This window comes from Lithobates pipiens, unplaced genomic scaffold, assembly GCF_037356315.1.
Source record: "Lithobates pipiens isolate NorthernLeopardFrog02 unplaced genomic scaffold, aLitPip1_a1.2 Scaffold_18, whole genome shotgun sequence".
Taxonomy (NCBI): domain Eukaryota; kingdom Metazoa; phylum Chordata; class Amphibia; order Anura; family Ranidae; genus Lithobates; species Lithobates pipiens.
Window position 1 is genome coordinate 639,974,814 of NW_027507758.1, and position 18,128 is coordinate 639,992,941.

The window sequence follows — 18,128 nt, forward strand, 5'->3', positions numbered from 1 at the left end:
CGGCTGGCTGAGCTCCAAAATGAGTTGAACCTGCCCAAGAACCGCCTTATATGTGACATGCCCACCAGGTGGAACTCAACGTTGGCCATGCTGCAGCGGCTACACACGCAGCAGAGGGCCATCAATGAGTACCTGTGCGACTACGGCACCAGGACAGGGTCAGGGGAGCTTGGTTTTTTCTCACCACGCCAGTGGGGCATGATCAGGGATGCATGCACTGTCCTGTCACCGTTTGAGGAGGCCACAAGGATGGTGAGCAGTGACAGTGCATGCATCAGTGACACTGTACCTCTTGTCCACCTCTTGGAGCATACGCTGCGTGGAATAATGGACAGGGCACTTGAGGCAGAACAGAGGCAGGAAGAGGAGGACTTCCTTGCCTCTCAAGGCCCCCTTTATCCAGACAGTGTTCCTGCTGTGCCACCCATCACACAGGAAGAGGGTGAGGAGGAGGAAGAGGAGGAGGAGGATGATTGTGTCAGCATGGAGGTGGAGGCTGGCACTCAGCAGCAGCAGCAGCAGCAGCAGCAGTCTTGTAGGGATGATTTACAGTCCCAAGAAACACGTGGACTTGTACGTGGCTGGGAGGAGGTAGCTGCGGATCATGTTGCCCTTAGTGACCCAGAGGACTCCGGACCGAATGCCTCAGCTAACCTACGCTGCATGGCCTCCCTGATGCTGCAAAGCCTGCGGAAGGATCCTCGTATTCTTCGGATCAAGGAGAGGGACCATTACTGGCTGGCCACTCTCCTTGACCCGCGGTACAAGGTTAAGGGAGGCCTTTCAGAAAGGTCTGTGCAACGCGTTCCCAGAGACTGGGAGGTTACAAACTCCTGGTCCTGGACAACGTGTTGCTGAGGCATCGATCAGAAGGAGCGGTGGAGAAGGTGGCCGTCTGACTGCTGCTTTCAGACAATTTTTTAGTCCGCAGCCCCAAGGTATGATCCGTTCCAGCAACCATCGCCAGCGTCTGATTTACATGGTGCAGGAATACTTAGGGGCAAGGTCAGACTTGGACACCTTTCCCACCGAAAATCCTCTGGCTTACTGGGTCTTGAGGATGGATCACTGGCCAGAGCTTGCACAGTATGCAATTGAGCTATTGGCCTGTCCTGCATCCAGCGTTCTTTCGGAACGCACCTTCAGTGCTGCTGGTGGCTTTGTTACCGATCACAGGGTGCGCCTGTCCACCGAATCAGTTGATCGACTGACCTTCATCAAGATGAATCAGTCTTGGATCACCCACAGCTACCAAGCACCTGAAGCTGATGTAACCGAATAATTTTTTTTGAAATATCACATCCCTTCAAGACTGCCTATGCTGATGCTAAGTGACTGTCCTGTTATGTTGATTGTCTATCCTCTTCCTCCTCCGCTGATATGTTGGAAGAACATTTCTGGTTCTGGGTAATGCCATTAGCCCAATTTTTCTGCCTCTGTTTAACAGGGGCGTTTAAGTACAATTTTTAATGCAATGCTTTGCAGCAGGGCTAATTCCTGCAATAAAACTAGAGTATATGGGAGAGGTTGCAGTGTCGTGGCACCAGCACCAGTGCCTAAGGCCCAATTTTTCTGCCCCTGTTTAACAGGGACATGTAATTACAATTCTTGATATAATATTTCACAGGAGGGCCCGTTCCTGTGCCCACCCAGAGTAACTGTGAGGACTTATAGTGTTGTGGCACCAGCAGCACAACCACCAAACGTCAATTTTTCTACCACTGTTCAACAATGGCATGTAATTACAATTCTTGATATAATCGTTCACAGCAGGGCGCTCCAGCGCCCACCAAGAGTCACTTTGAGGGCTTACAATGTTGTGGCAAAACCAACACCTTGTTCCGCCATTTCTGCAGAGCATATAGGGCAGGCCCCTACTTTCAAACATCCAATTTACAAACATCTCCTACTTGCAAACGGAAGGAGACAACAGCAAGTGAGATGAAAAAAGATGGACGACAAAACAAATTATACAGGGGTGATAACCCTTCCCTATGTTTTCCAAAAAGCTTAAAAATAGTTTTTTTGACTGGAGTTACACTTTAAAAATGTACCAGTTGAAAATTACAAACAGATTCTACTTAACACAACAAACCTACACAGTCCCTGTCTTGTTTGCACCGCCTGTATACTGCTGTTCTGAGTATATAGGGCCTGGGGGCCACACGCATTTCCTTTTTTTAATATGGGTACAGGGTTCCCCTTGATATGCGTACAAGACCCAAAGGGGCTGGTAATGGGCAGGGATGGCTACCCATGCCATTTTTCTCAATGGTTTTCAACCATATTGCAGGAACCAGATATAACATTAAAACCGCAAGCAGTTTTCAATGATGTTATTTCTGTTTAATGTCATTTTGTGCAGGGACTGTTCTAAACACGGGAAACACGTGGCACTTCACAGGCATACTACAGACACCCCCCAGACACCATATTTAAAGGAATATTTCACTTTTTTTTTCACTTTAATCATCATTAAAATCAGTGCTCCCGCCAAAACGGCCATTTTTAAAAACATTTTAGGCATTGACCCATGTCCCCTGGGGCAGGAGCCAGGTCCCCAAACCCTTTTTAGGACAGTATCTTGCATATTAGCCGTTAAAATTAGCACTTTTAATTTTGAACGTTCGAGTCCCATAGACGTCAATGGGGTTCTAAAGTTCGTTCGAATTTGGGGTCCGTTCGAAAGTTCTGGTGCGAACCGAACCGGGGGGTGTTCGGCTCATCCCTAGCTGTGATGTTCCCGGCGCTCTATTGAACCAAACAGTGGAGGCGGCTCTCCTTTCTCTTCGCTGCATCACTGGCTGCACAGGGGACAACAACACTGGCTGCACAGGGGACAACAACACTGGCTGCACAGGGGACAACAACACTGGCTGCACTGGGGACAACAACACTGGCTGCACTGGGAACAACACTGGCTGCACTGGGGACAACACTAGCTGCACTGGGGACAACACTGGCTGCACGGGGGCATCACTGGCTGCACAGGGGGCATCACTGGCTGCACAGGGGGCATCACTGGCTGCACTGGGGACAAAACTGGCTGCACTGGGGGCATCACTGGCTGCACTGGGGACAACACTGACTGCACTGGGGACAACACTGACTGCACTGGGGACAACACACATATCTCTTTTATCATGTTGCCAGTCTCGGACCACCTCCTGTACCATGTCGCCAGTCTCTGACCACCTCCTGTACCATGGACAAAAAGAAGGGAAGAAGGCACAACGAGGAGGCAGCAACAGGACTTTATATGAAACAAGACACTGAGGGTCAATTAAATCAATCAATAAAATAATAATTTATTGGTGATGCACGGGGAGATAGTACAGTAAATAAGTTAATGATAAATCAATGTTATAATAAACAAAATAAAAAAATATGATAATAACATAATCAAATTCATATTATAGTAGCATTATTATATAAAATTCATATTATAGTAGCATTATTACACATAGTTAGTAACAGATCGATAGTACATCCCAAAGTACATATACAGTAGAAACCAATAAAATGAATTGATGATTTAAATAGATCAAACCCATGGGGAAATCTTGGTTATTGGGGCATAATATCCACTGGTAAAAAGCTTGACGCGTTTCGTGGACTGTTTCCACTCATCAGGAGCTGCTATAAAAATTGGGGGTACCTGTGACAAATAATATATTGAATATTAATAATCAATTTAATTTCAGGTTCATTTTATTGGTTTCTACTGTATATGCACTTTAGGATGTACTATCGGTCTGTTACTAACTATGTGTAATAATGCTACTATAATATGAATTTTATATAATAATGCTACTATAATATGAATTTGATTATGTTATTATCATATTTTTTAATTTTGTTTATTATAACATTGATTTATCATTAACTTATTTACTGTACTATCTCCCCGTGCATCGCCAATAAATTATTATTTTATTGATTGATTTAATTGACCCTCAGTGTCTTGTTTCATATAAAGTCCCGTTGCTGCCCCCTCGTTGTCCCTTCTTCCCTTCTTTTTGTCCAAATATCGGGGATGGAGCTCTGTGTACCGGATGGTCATGGCTCATATAAAGTCCCACCTGTATCTATTCTATATAAACCTCCTGTACCATGTCGCCAGTCTCTGACCCTCTCCTGTACCATGTCGCCAGTCTCTGACCCTCTTCTGTACCATGTCGCCAGTCTCTGACCACCTCCTGTACAATGTCGCCAGTCTCTGACCACCTCCTGTACCATGTCGCCAGTCTCTGACCACCTCCTGTACCATGTCGCCAGTCTCTGACCACCTCCTGTACCATGTCGCCAGTCTCTGACCACTTCCTGTACCATGTCGCCAGTCTCTAACCACCTCCTGTACCATGTCGCCAGTCTCTGACCACCTCCTGTACCATGTCGCCAGTCTCTGACCACCTCCTGTACCATGTCGCCAGTCTCTGACCACCTCCTGTACCATGTTGCCAGTCTCTGAGCAACTCCTGTACCATGTCCCCAGTCTCTGACCATCTCCTGTATAAAAATATTTTTTAAAAACAGTCATTTTCGGTATCGGTGTTGTTTCGGTATCGGTTTCGGTTTTCGGCCTTGTGTATTTATCATTTTCGGTATCGGCACCAAAAAACCCATTCGGTGCATCCCTAATATATATATATATATTGTGGCAGCACGCAGGTAAAATCACCTGGTTGTATCCAGGATGGGAAATATGTGTGTCCTAGATTCAGGCTTTATGCAGACTTTCACAATTAGAGGGGAAGAGTTAATGAGCCCAGCTGTAGTAAGTGGGCTCATTAAGACCTCTACAAAAAACCCCAGCATGCATAGGGAGATGCTCCATCCTGGAACCAGTTTTGTGTTGTATAGACTGGGGAGTGTGACACCTGTTCTGTGCGGTGAGTTAACGCCTGTGTGGCAAACCTCTACAACAGAGACAGGGACTGGGGCAGCACAAGGCTGCTCTCAGTTGTTAGACAGGGAATCTAAGTGTGTAGTTAGAGGTCAAGCTGACCAGGATTTATTTTCATGTTTTATTTTTGTTTGGCTGTTATATGTATCAATGCATGTAGCATAAATAAACCGCATCTTTTGTTTTTTGCACCTACAACGCTGTCTGCTGTGCCTGATTTTGTGTTGTGAACCCATCCAGGGAGTCACACACACCCGCTGCCGAGCTAACCCCTCACAGTTGGTGGAGAATTTTGGCACTTTTTTTTTTGTTAAGGCCAGCATGGAGGAGATACTGAGACAGCTGGCTCTAGCAAATGCAAACCAGCAACAAACAAATGCAGGTTTACAAAAGAGCCTTGCAGCCCAGCAGCAGATAAATGCAACTTTGCAGCAGAGTTTGGAAAATCAGCAGAAGGCTCACCAGCAGAGTTTGGAAGCTCAGCAACAAGCCCAGCAGCGATCTGAAGCCCGCTTCATAGACCTGTTGCAGAAGCAAGAGCAGAATTTTCAACAGAAAATAGAGACATTAATACAGCAACGTCCGCAGACCAATGAAGCAAGTGGTTACAATAATACCGCATCCTTTGGTGTGAGCCGTTTACTGACAAAAATGACTGGAGAGGATGATCCGGAGGTGTTTTTGACCACATTTGAAAGGACTGCTGAAAGGGAAAAGGGCCTAAGGAGCAATGGGCTGGACTGGTGGCCCCTCTGTTAACTGGGGAATCGCAGAAAGCTTATTATGACCTGACCAAGCAAAAGACTATGTGGTGCTAAAAGCAGAAATATTGGCACGGCTGGGTGTCACCCTGGCCGTCCGGGCTCAGCGTGTGCATAATTGGACTTTTCAGGTTGGAAAACCCCCCAGGTCTCAAATGTATGATCTCATTCACCTGAGCAGGAAGTGGCTGCAGCCAGAGACTTTGACTGCACCAAACATTGTGGAACGTGTTGTTATGGATCGTTTCCTGAGAGCTCTTCCTACTGCCATCCAAAAATGGGTAAGCCATGGAGACCCAGAAAATGCAGATAAACTTGTGGATCTGGTTGAGAGGTACTTGGCTACAGAGAACCTGACCACATCTTCCAGGGACTCACAGACTTTCCCCCCTAAGACCAGATCATCCCCAGTGGCGGGTAAGATGACTCCAAGGGGTGAGGGTGGAGAGAGTGAGAGGGTGGGAGTTCTACCTAAGGTCTGGCGGGAGCAGCCCAGGAAGCCCATGCTGCAAGAGGCAGCGAAAAAGATTATTTGCTACCGCTGCCGGCAAGAGGGACATATTGCAGCCAATTGCCCAGTTGTGGATGAGCCTATGCAATGTGACTTTGTAAGGGAGAGACGTCAGTCGCTGTTTGCGACAGTTGCATGCACTGCCATTCGGGGACCTGAGAGACATTTATGTAAAATGTGTATTAATGGTAGACATGTTGATGTGTTGCTAGATTCAGGTAGCCTGGTAACATTGATAAAAGCTGAATTAGTTACTACAGAGGTCTCTGGGAAGAACCGGGTGGCTGTTATTTGTGTGCATGGGGACACCCGAGAGTATCCTGTAACTTCAGTGTTTTTTGAGACCCCCAAAGGTAACCTCTCTCTTTAGGTGGGGTTAGTGTCTCACTTACCACATGATGCTATTGTGGGAAGGGATTTTCCAAAATTCTGGGAACTCTGGGATTGTCCTGAGCCCCCCACTGGTGCCCCTATAAACCAGGAAGATGACCAGAATTCCTCTGGGGGTGGTGAGGACTCTCCTGAATTTCCCTTGTCGGTATTGGCGGGGGAAACTCGAGAAACTGGGGAGGAGCCAACATCCTCAGTTGAAAACATGCCGTCTGTGGAGTTTTCGGATCTTGAGGTTCACAGGGAAAATTTTGCCACAGAACAGTTAAAAGACCCCATCCTCATAAAGGCACGGGAAAATGTGGTGAAAATAGATGGCGAGTTAGTGAACCCAGATAAGACTTGCACTTACCCGTACTTCACTATGGAAAGGGACCTGCTGTATCGAGTGGCTCAAAGGGCAGAAGAAACCATTGAGCAACTTGTGGTGCCCAAACCTTACAGGAAGTTGGTGTTAGAATTGGCCCATGGGCACATTCTGGGAGGTCATCTGGGGACCGAAAAAAACAGAGAGAGGGTATTGCAGAGATTCTATTGGCCTGGGGTCATGAAGGAAACAGAAAATTATTGTTCCTCCTCCCCTGTGTGTCAGAAGTCGGCACCTATGCCACATTTCCGTAACCCGCTGGTACCTCTTCCTATCATTGAGGTCCCCTTTGAAAGGATCGCAATGGATTTGGTAGGTCCGATAATGAAGTCCGCTAGGGGGCATCAGTACATTTTGGTTATATTGGACTATGCCACCCGATATCCGGAAGCAATTCCTCTTCGAAATACCTCGGCCAAAACCATAGCCAAAGAGCTATCTCTTGTTTTTAGCCGCGTGGGTATTTGTAAGGAACTGCTTACGGACCAAGGTACACCCTTTATGTCCCGGGTTATGAAAGAATTATGCAAGTTGTACAAAGTGTCGCAATTGCGTACATCTGTGTATCACCCCCAAACAGATGGGTTGGTTGAAAGATTCAACAAAACCCTAAAACAAATGTTAAAGAAGGTGGTGGATAGAGATGGAAAGAATTGGGATTGTCTAATACCCTATCTGATGTTTGCCATTAGGGAGGTACCCCAATCCTCTACGGGTTTCTCACCCTTCGAGTTGCTCTATGGGAGACACCCAAGAGGGCTGCTGGATATCGCCAAGGAAACTTGGGAAAATGAGAGTTCTCCTCACAGGAGTGTGATTGAGCATGTCGCCCTGATGCAAGATAGAATTGCACAGGTAATGCCAATTGTAAAGGAACATTTAACCCAAGCGCAGTTAGCACAGCAGAGAGTGTACAACCGTGGGGCCAAGACACGTACTTTTTCCCCGGGGGATAGGGTCTTGATGCTAGTCCCTACGGTTGAAAGCAAATTTCTGGCCAAATGGCAAGGTCCATATGAAGTAATTGAAAAAATTTGTGAGGTGAACTACAGGGTTAGACAGCCAGGAAGGCGAAAGCCGGAGCAGATCTATCACGTCAATCTGCTGAAAGCCTGGAGGGATAGGGAATCCCTAGTCGCAGAGACTTTGTCACAAGTACAGCCTGATTGCTTAGTTCCTGAGGTTGGAATAGCAGACACCTTATCGAAAGCCCAACAACAGGAGGTTAAAGAGTTTGTACTTCGTAACAAAGAGATTTTCTCTGAGCTGCCGGGACAAACATCTGGCGTAGAGCATGACATTATCACCCCGCCAGGAGAAAGGGTAAAACTAAAACCTTATAGAATACCAGAGGCCCGACGGGAGGCAATACGTGGGGAGGTTCAAAGGATGCTGGAATTGGGTGTGATAGAGGAGTCCCAGAGTGACTGGTCCAGTCCTATCGTACTAGTGCCCAAACCTGATGGGAGCTGGCGGTTTTGTAACGATTTTCGACAATTAAATAAAGTTACAAAATTTGACACCTACCCCATGCCGCGTATAGATGAGTTGATTGACCGGCTGGGAACAGCCCGATATATGACAACTCTTGATCTCACCAAAGGGTATTGGCAAATTCCCCTGGCCGAGTCGGCCAAAGAGAAAACTGCGTTTGTAACCCCAGATGGGGCATTCCAATATAAGAGAATGCCGTTTGGGTTACAGAATGCACCGGCAACATTCCAGCGGAAAATGGATAAGATTCTGAGGCCCCATCAGAAATATGCTGCAGCTTACCTGGATGATGTGATTATCCATAGCACAGACTGGGTCTCACATTTACCAAAAGTACAAGCAGTCCTAGACTCTATCCGGGAATCTGGGTTTACGGCCAATCCAAAGAAGTGTACCATTGGACAGGAGGAGGCCAAATATCTTGGGTACACTATTGGGAGGGGGGTGATAAAACCCCAAGTCAATAAAGTCGAGGCCATACAGAGTTGGCCACGTCCCAACAGCAAGAAACAGGTACGAGCCTTTCTGGGAATCGCTGGCTATTATCGACGATTCATTCCCCATTTTGCTTCTCAGGCTGTGCCCCTCACCAACCTGACAAAAGGGAAAGAGTCGGTTATGGTTAAATGGTCCCCAGAGGCTGAAGAAGCATTTCAGTCCTTAAAAACAGCCTTATGTAGCCAGCCAGTGTTGTACTCACCAGACTTCTCTAAGGACTTCGTGGTACAAACTGATGCATCAGACGTTGGGTTAGGAGCAGTGTTATCCCAGGTCTGGAACAGGGAAGAGCACCCAGTCATTTACCTCAGCAGGAAGTTGAAGTCCCATGAGGTAAATTACTCCACGATTGAGAAGGAATGTTTAGCAGTGAAGTGGGCTCTAGATTCCCTTCGGTACTATCTGCTAGGTAGGCACTTTGACCTGGTGACTGATCACGCTCCTTTAAAGTGGATGGCTCAAAACAAGGAGACCAATAGAAGGGTAAATAGGTGGTTCCTGGCCCTACAGGAATTTAACTTTACAGTTAAGCATCGCCCTGGTGTTAAAATGGGGAATGTGGATGCTTTGTCTCGGATACATGCGTGTCTGGCTGCTTGTGTTACAACCCCAAGGTTGAAACAAGAGGGGGGGGTATGTGGCAGCACGCAGGTAAAATCACCTGGTTGTATCCAGGATGGGAAATATGTGTGTCCTAGATTCAGGCTTTATGCAGACTTTTACAATTAGAGGGGAAGAGTTAATGAGCCCAGCTGTAGTAAGTGGGCTCATTAAGACCTCTCCAAAAACCCCAGCATGCATAGGGAGATGCTCCATCCTGGAACCAGTTTTGTGTTGTATAGACTGGGGAGTGTGACACCTGTTCTGTGCGGTGAGTTAACGCCTGTGTGGCAAACCTCTACAACAGAGACAGGGACTGGGGCAGCACAAGGCTGCTCTCAGTTGTTAGACAGGGAATCTAAGTGTGTAGTTAGAGGTCAAGCTGACCAGGATTTATTTTCATGTTTTATTTTTGTTTGGCTGTTATATGTATCAATGCATGTAGCATAAATAAACCGCATCTTTTGTTTTTTGCACCTACAACGCTGTCTGCTGTGCCTGATTTTGTGTTGTGAACCCATCCAGGGGGTCACACACACCCGCTGCCGAGCTAACCCCTCACAATATATATATATATATATATATATATATATATATATATATACAAAACTGGGATGCATATATATACTATACTACTATACATGCACTGCAGCTAACTGAATCGCCTGCCTGCTCAAACTAAATAAAATGACACTCTCTCTGCCTCTCTTTTAACAATGCCACCAACACTACACTACACTACACACGGCTGACGTGCATGCGGCCTTATATAGTGCGGGGCGTGGACTTAACCCCCTGAGCCATAATTGGCCAAAGGCACCCTGCCTTTGGCCAATTATGGCTATCTTCGCTGACGGCGCTGTGATTAGCCAAAGCATGCGGGTCATAGTGCATGCGTGAATATACAAAAAACAGCACTCAATAGGACCAGAAAATAATAAACTGATAGTAACAATGTAAATATAAGTTCATTTAATTAGATGCACAAAAGATTAAAATTCACAACAGACAGATAAAAAGATTCAAAATCAAAATCGAATTCAGTCAGATAAAATTATTTTCGTTGTTGCAATACTACAAAATTAGTAATTACAATACCGCCATGGATCCTAATGACAAAGGGTTAACCTCAGCAAAAAGTATTGCAAATCCCGGTCCGGAAGTTGAAAACTCTATGGCTCAATATGCAGGAACAGATGACAATGGAGAGACACTGCTCTCACACCTGTAGCGGCTGGCCTGATGTTAGGAATCACTCACGCTCTGCCCCGGGGGTTGTACTGTAGCCAAAGCCACCGCAGAACCTCATCGGCCGACAGGTAGATCAAACAACCAGATGACTGACGTTCTAGGGTGCACTCTGTGTGGCAGAAGGGAAATCCAGTAGCCGGAAAATGGGTCAAACCCGGAACCAAGGGATAGCACGAAGGTACGCAAGCTCGATTGTTGCTCTGGCGACAGTGACTTACATGTTTCACATGCCTGCGCTTTGTCAAAGGACATTGAGTGTGTGTGAAGAGGCGGCGCTCTGATTGTGTGTGAAGTGGCAGAGCTCTGAGTGTGTGTGAAGAGGCAGAGGCCTAAGTGTGTGTGAAGAGGTAGGGCCAAGTGTGTGTGAAGAGGCAGAGCTCTGTGTATGAGGAGGCGGAGCTCTGAGTGTGTGTGAAGAGGCAGAGCTCTGAGTGTGTGTGTGAAGAGGCGGCGCTCTGATTGTGTGTGAAGTGGCAGAGCTCTGAGTGTGTGTGAAGAGGCAGAGCCCTAAGTGTGTGTGAAGAGGTAGGGCCAAGTGTGTGTGAAGAGGCAGAGCTCTGTGTATGAGGAGGCCGGAGCTCTGAGTGTGTGTGAAGAGGCAGAGCTCTGAGTGTGTGTGAAGAGGCAGAGCTCTGAGTGTGTGTGAAGAGGCAGGGCCGAGTGTGTGTGAAGAGGCAAAGCTCTGTGTGTGAAGAGGCGGAGCTCTGAGTGTGTATGAAGAGGACGGCGCTCTGAATGTATATGAAGAAGCGGAGCTTTGAGTGTGTATGAAGAGGCGGAGCTCTGAGTGTGTATGAAGAGGCGGAGCGCCTGCTGGAACAGCGGTCGGAGGAGGAAGGGAGGAATATGGGGGTGGAGTGGGTAAAGAGATGTGCTGGGGGTTGGGGGTGGAGGGGGGTACAGAGATGTGCTGGGGATTGGGGGTGGAGTGGGTACAGAGATGTCCTGGGGTAGGGGGTGAAGTGGGTACAGAGATGTGCTGGGGATTGGGGGTGGAGTGGGTACAGAGATGTCCTGGGGTAGGGGGTGAAGTGGGTACAGAGATGTGCTGGGGATTGGGGGTGGAGTGGGTACAGAGATGTCCTGGGGTAGGGGGTGAAGTGTGTACAGAGATGTGCTGGGGGTTGTGGGTGGAGTGGGTATACAGCACAGCTGTGTTAGGCTCTTTCACCCTGGCGGACTGATCAGGTCCCACTGTCAGTTTTTCAGATCAGACCATCCATTGCCCTCTATGGAGCAGTAGATGTTAGCAGACTTGTGTCCTCTGACACCCGCCACCATCCAGTCTGATCCACTAAAAACAGACAGATGGGAGATTCCATTCCCCATCTTTCTGGTGGATCGGATTGGACTGTCCGTTTTCATTGAAAAGCCCCATAGAGAGCAGCGTGCAGTGTCCATGTCTGCTCTACATCAGTGGAACGGACACAGACATGTCATCCTATTGCTCGTGGTAATCAGGGAAAAGATCCCACACTGAGCAAACAGATTCAGCTGTGTCAACTTTAATTTGATTAGCCGGGTGCCTGTCATCACACAAGTCCCGCCTCCTGTTTTTCTCCTTTGGCAGACAGCACACTTGTCCAATGCCAGGGCTTATGAGCTGTCTATCATAGGTAGGAGCTGTCCAGGAGGCGGGACTTGTTTGATGGTCCGGCCCCCCATTGTGTGGCACCTGGGGCCCTCTGCTTCAGCACCCGCCCAGGATCTGTGTGATAATCTGGCCATGTTCGGCAGAACACTGGCTCTTTTCTCCTCTCTGAGCCCCTGCACACATTAGGCTGCTTTCCTTGGCACAGGAGAGACTGCATTCCTGGGTACAGAAGAGGCTGCATCCCTGGGCACAGGAGAGACTGCATTCCTGGTCTCAGGTGAGGCTGCATAGATGGGCACTGGTGAGTCTACATAGATGGGCACTGGTGAAGCTGCATAGATGGACACTGGTCAGGCTGCATAAATGGGCACAGCTGTACTCCTGAACTCTGCACTCTGTTTTTCTCTGTCTTATCTTCATAACATTTGTCAGTCATATTTCAAAAAATTATAAGCAGTATCTTTTTTTTTTAAATGTTTTATGGACTAAATGTTAGAAATAACGTATATATGATACAATCATTCCATAAACACATACCACATGCACTGCATATATCATTTGAGGAAAATATACTTATAAAATAGTTTACCATTTGCCAATAAAAAAAATGTCCCCGGTTTTCATTTAAAAAATCTGGTCACCTTAATATATAGTACATACACACACTACACAAGGCCGTGTTCACACTACAAGACGTTTCTCGGGATGCAGTTCCTTTGATCTCCACAAGGTGGTGATCTCACTTCTACCCTGACTGAAAGTCTCTATGGAAAACAGACAGGAAGTCTCTATGGTATAGAGACAGGAAGTGATGTCAGCTACAGAAGTTCCATTATAGGAAGTAGAGCGGAGACGTTGCTGGAAGTGGCAGCAGAGGAGGTAATAAGATTTTATTTTCTATTTACACCCAGTAACCCCCCCCCCGTCATGTCCGTCCTCTTCCTCCATAGTCACTGTGATGTCACTCTGATATCTCCAGCAGATGATACACACATATATAGTATGGAAATGTAGAATAGCCCCTTCAGGGAGATCAGTTGATGATGAATATATCTTCCTTCTAAATCTGGCCATACATGGTTCAGTTTTATCGTTCATCCAGCGGGATGAGAGGAAAAAATCCGAAGTGATTCCCCCATCCACACATTGGAGGGGGATGGGTAATCTTCCCCGCTGCACTATTGTATTCTGACAATGGGGGGCGCTCCTCCGCTCTCAGAATACACAGATCAGTGATGAAGCTATTGGCTGCAGCCGCTGATGAGTGACTTTTATCCGGCAGTGACCACACATGAATGGAAATGTGACCGATCCCTGCTGAACCAGCTGAATTTCCATGTCTCTATGGTCACAATAAGTCAGGGCTCAACAAATCCCAGGTCACCATGGTAACTAGAAATGGCGTCCTGGCCCCTGGGCTCTTGTCAGCCCATTCTCACTGTTGGTCTGAATAATGTTTCTGCCTGAAGCCCGGACGCATTATTCAGACAGGAATGTGGCTCGGAGCGGGGCCAGGCGGGAGGGTGAGGGGGGAGGAGGAGGAGATGATGGCACCCGACCTGTGAAGTGAGGGGTATACTGGACAGGACAGCGGCATGAGAGGACTCATCTCACTGAGCTCCCGCTGCTGATCTTTCTCCTTTCCACGGCCGCATTACTGTCACCATCGGCTCCTGCTTCCACCCACAGCTGCCTGTGTCCCTGCAGAGCCCTCCGGCAGAACAGAGAGGAAGGAGCGGGACCGAATCTCCAACATGGCGCCACCTCGGCACTGCCACAAAGATCCCCACAAGGTGCTGAGAAACAGGACTACAGAGTCCTTACAGGAGGAACCAGGACAAGCCTGCAAAGCAGCCAGCTAAGAGACCAGCCAGGGAGGGACATGCTGCTTTATGTACACAAGATGTCCTCTCCATCCACTCTGCTCTCACACACTGCTGGGGGAGATGTACAGGACATGCAGGAGGACACAGGGGGAGGGGGGATTGCATTACTGTCCTGCATTCTGTACCCCATGTGCTGTGTTCTGCACCCTTCTCCTGCTCCACATGGCCTACATTCTGCACCTTATGCCCTGCGTTCTGCATCCCATGTCCTGCACCCCATGCCCTGCTTTCTACACCCTATATTTTGTGTTCTGCACTCTATGTCCTGCATTCTGCACCCTTCTCCTGCACCCCATGTCCTATGTTCTGCACCACATGCCCTGTGTTCTGCACCCAACACTCCATGCTGTACAATTTACACCCCATGTTCTGCACCCCATGTCCTGCATCCTTCACACTGCGCCCCATGTCCTCCACTGACCTGCATCCTTCAGCCCATGTCCTGTGTTCTGCGCCACGTGTCCTACACCATATGTCCTGCAATCTGCACCCCATACCCCATGTCCTATATCCTGCATTCTGCACCCTTTACCACATGTCCTGCGCCTTTGTCCTGTGTTCTGCATTCTGCAACTCTTGTCCTGTGTTCTGCATCCTGCACCACGTATCTTGCACCCTTCTCTTGCACCCCGCGCCACATGTCCTGCACTCTGCTCTCCATGTCCTGCATTCTGCACACTGTACCCCTCCCCTGTACCCTATATCCTGAATTCTGCATCCTTCTCCTGCATCCCATGTCCCGCCCCCTGCTCCAGTACCCTTTTCCCCCACGTCCTTCATTGTGCACCCTGCATCCCATATCCTGCACCCTGCTCCCCATGTCATTCATTCGGCACACTATACCCTTCCCCTGCATCCCATGTCCTGTGGTGACCTTCACCCTTCTCCGGTACCCTGTACCTTATTTCCTGCATTCTGCACCACATGTCCTGCTCCCTTCTCCTGCACCTTGCATCCTATATTCTGCACCCTCCACCCCATGTCCTACATTCTGCACCCTTCTCCTGCATCCCATGTCCTGCGGTGACCTTCACCCTTCTCTGGTACCCTGTATCCCATGTCCTGCATTTTGCACCCTGCACCCATGTCCTGCATTCTGCACGCTGTACCCTTCCCCTACACCCCATGTCCTGTGGCGACCTTCACCGATACTCTGTACCCTATGTCCTGCCTTCTGCTGAATCTCATGTCCTGCGGTGACCTACACCCTTCACTTCCCTGCACACCATGTCCTGCATTCTTCACACTGCACAACATATCCTGCACCTTGCACCCCAAGTCCTGCATTCTGTACCCCACAAATTACTTGCCCTGCCCCAGGCGCTGACAACCCACACTTCCCTTTTAGCTGGCTCCTAGATTCAAAGCAAATTTGTGAAGCCCCACCTTAAGTGACTTCCTCTCCAGCCCCTCATCTCCTTCATTATGTAAGTCATGCTGAGATCATCTCCCATTGGCTGAGCAATATTCTCATTTGTCTCTGAGCTCCTTCTTGCTATTCCTCGTCCTGCCTGTTGTTTCCTTGGATTGATTTTCTGTGTAGTGACCCCGGCTTCATCTCTTGGATGCGCTCGTCTGTTGCTTGTCCTGACCTTTATCCTGATTCCTGGATCTCCTCCTCATTTCTCCTCAATATCCTCTTACACAGCTTTTCTCCACACCTGCAGTGATCCTGGGGGGGGTGAAAACTTGGCACCAGCACTCAGCCAAATCCATCCCCACCATTAGGAGCTCTGGAGAAAATTGTCTGCTATTTACACTCCGTTCCTCCACACATCACCTGATATCACATGAGAGCTTACTTTCACCGATTCCTGACATATTTCTGTATGGTAAAGGTCAAAGTTCACTCTTCAGTTTAGGAGAGGAAGGACACACCCAGGAACAATGATTTGGTTTTCACAGGAGCCTCATATAGAGGACCCCTCAAATCTCCCCATCCAAATGTCCCTCCATCCAGAGTCTATATGTCCTATGACATCACACTGACCTCACAGCTCCTCCTCCTAATGTCCCTCCATCTGGATTTTTTTCGAATACTCTTAGGATGTGGGTGGACCCTTGGCATCCTCATTGGCAAAATAGGGCTGTTGGTCCTGCATGGTATGTAATGACATCAGAATGTCTGCTTTTAACCTGCATAGTGTGGGGGTCCTGTGTGGGTAAATCATATCTCAGTCTGAAGTGGGGCTTTAATAAAAATGGAAATCTGAATAGTGAGATGAGAAGTGTCAGAATGTTTATACTGAAATATTAAAATAGTATTGTAATTATGAAAATATACAAATCTTTGATTTGGGAACTTTACAATTTTCTAACAATATAAACAAGAAATTTAAGTTTGTTTATCCGTGCTATTTTGAAGACAAGTGATACAAATGATAATGCTTAAAAATATATATTTATTAATTAAAAATACAGTGCAAAATAATATCTGGTATATTTTGTGGTAAAACAATGAAATGGATAAATAATGAGATGATGATAAAGATAATATTATTCACATTTCTATTACAAGCTCTACAACAAGATACCACGTTTCAATTCTTGAATAACTGGGTATATTTGACTTATGAATAGCTTCTGTGGTCTCCCGGACTTCTGTAAACAATTTTGTTAACCTTAAACTATGTGATCCTTCTCAAACAAACAGATCTCCTAATACTCTTTAGGGCCGGTTCACACTGCGACGCGAGGCGAGGCGACACGGCTCGCCTCGCCTCGCTCCCGCAAGTCGCCCCCATTCAGTACTATGGAACCGTTCTGAGAGGAGCGACTCGAGTCGCTCCGACTCAGAAAAAAGGTTCCTGTACTACTTCGGGGCGACTTCGGGGGCGACTTGCATTGACTTCTATGCAGAAGTCCTCTGCAAGTCGCTGCTGAGCTCCCCGCAAGTCGCGGCGAGGTAAGTCGGAGACGCCTCGCCGCGGCTCGCTGTGTCAACCGGCCCTTAATGTGCACAGACAAAATGTCATATGGTGCACGTGGCTTGACAATACAATCAAGGCTTATATTAAATTTAGAGTGAATCTATTTTACACATATCTCATAATAAAACCATTGTACGAATGTTGGCTTTTAGCTTTTTTAAAGACAAATAAAACTGTGTATGTATTTAAATATTTGGAATTAATTATTTCATACTGCAGTTAAAAATAATACAACTCCAATTTGCTTTGCCATATATTTAAATGGTCTCAGTAATGTATATGTAAAAACAATTCAATTACCAAAAAGGTATAATAAACAAACTAATACGTTACCAGAGCTTTAAGAAGTCTGTCATCTAGAGAAGCATCAGTGAGGTGATGATGATGAGTCCCAAAGGGACTCCTTCTAATCTCCCTACATTTCTTCAGCTACCTTTCTTTCTTCCCATCAGACCCATCCCAACTGTGGTCTGTAGCTACCTTTTATTTCCCCCTAAAAGTGGGTGTGTATGTCGTTTATTATAATTTCATGATGTCATATGACCATGATGTTTATATGTTACCTTGGCAACCCCCGACCAATGCCATTTTGAATAATTACCAATTTCAGCCTCTTAAGGGCAATGCTGGATCAGAAATTACTTTTAATGTGATTGACCTGACCTTCTGACCTTGGCTTAGCAAAACACCATTAATTGTCTAATGGTTGACAATTACATGTCAATTCCCCCAGACATTGGGGCTCCCCTGGAAATATATGACTTGGGAAAATCCACCCCACACAATTAACTGAGACTTGTAAATGTCATGAAAGTGAAGTCATTATTCTAATGATAAGCGTAATAGTTTCATGAACAAACCCTTCATAGGACCTCATATTTGCAACCTTATATTAATAGTAAATGTGGACAGGTTTATAAATGAATAACTAATATATGTA

At 47.0% G+C, this 18,128-nt stretch overlaps 2 protein-coding genes across 2 annotated transcripts in view; one reads left to right on the forward strand and one right to left on the reverse strand.

Annotated features, from left to right (window-relative positions):
- LOC143986899 (uncharacterized) overlaps positions 1–18,128 on the reverse strand; it is a 549,767-nt gene that overhangs the window by 369,845 nt on the left and 161,794 nt on the right. The window lies entirely within an intron of this gene.
- LOC143989561 (uncharacterized) overlaps positions 1–18,128 on the forward strand; it is a 470,483-nt gene that overhangs the window by 68,493 nt on the left and 383,862 nt on the right. The window lies entirely within an intron of this gene.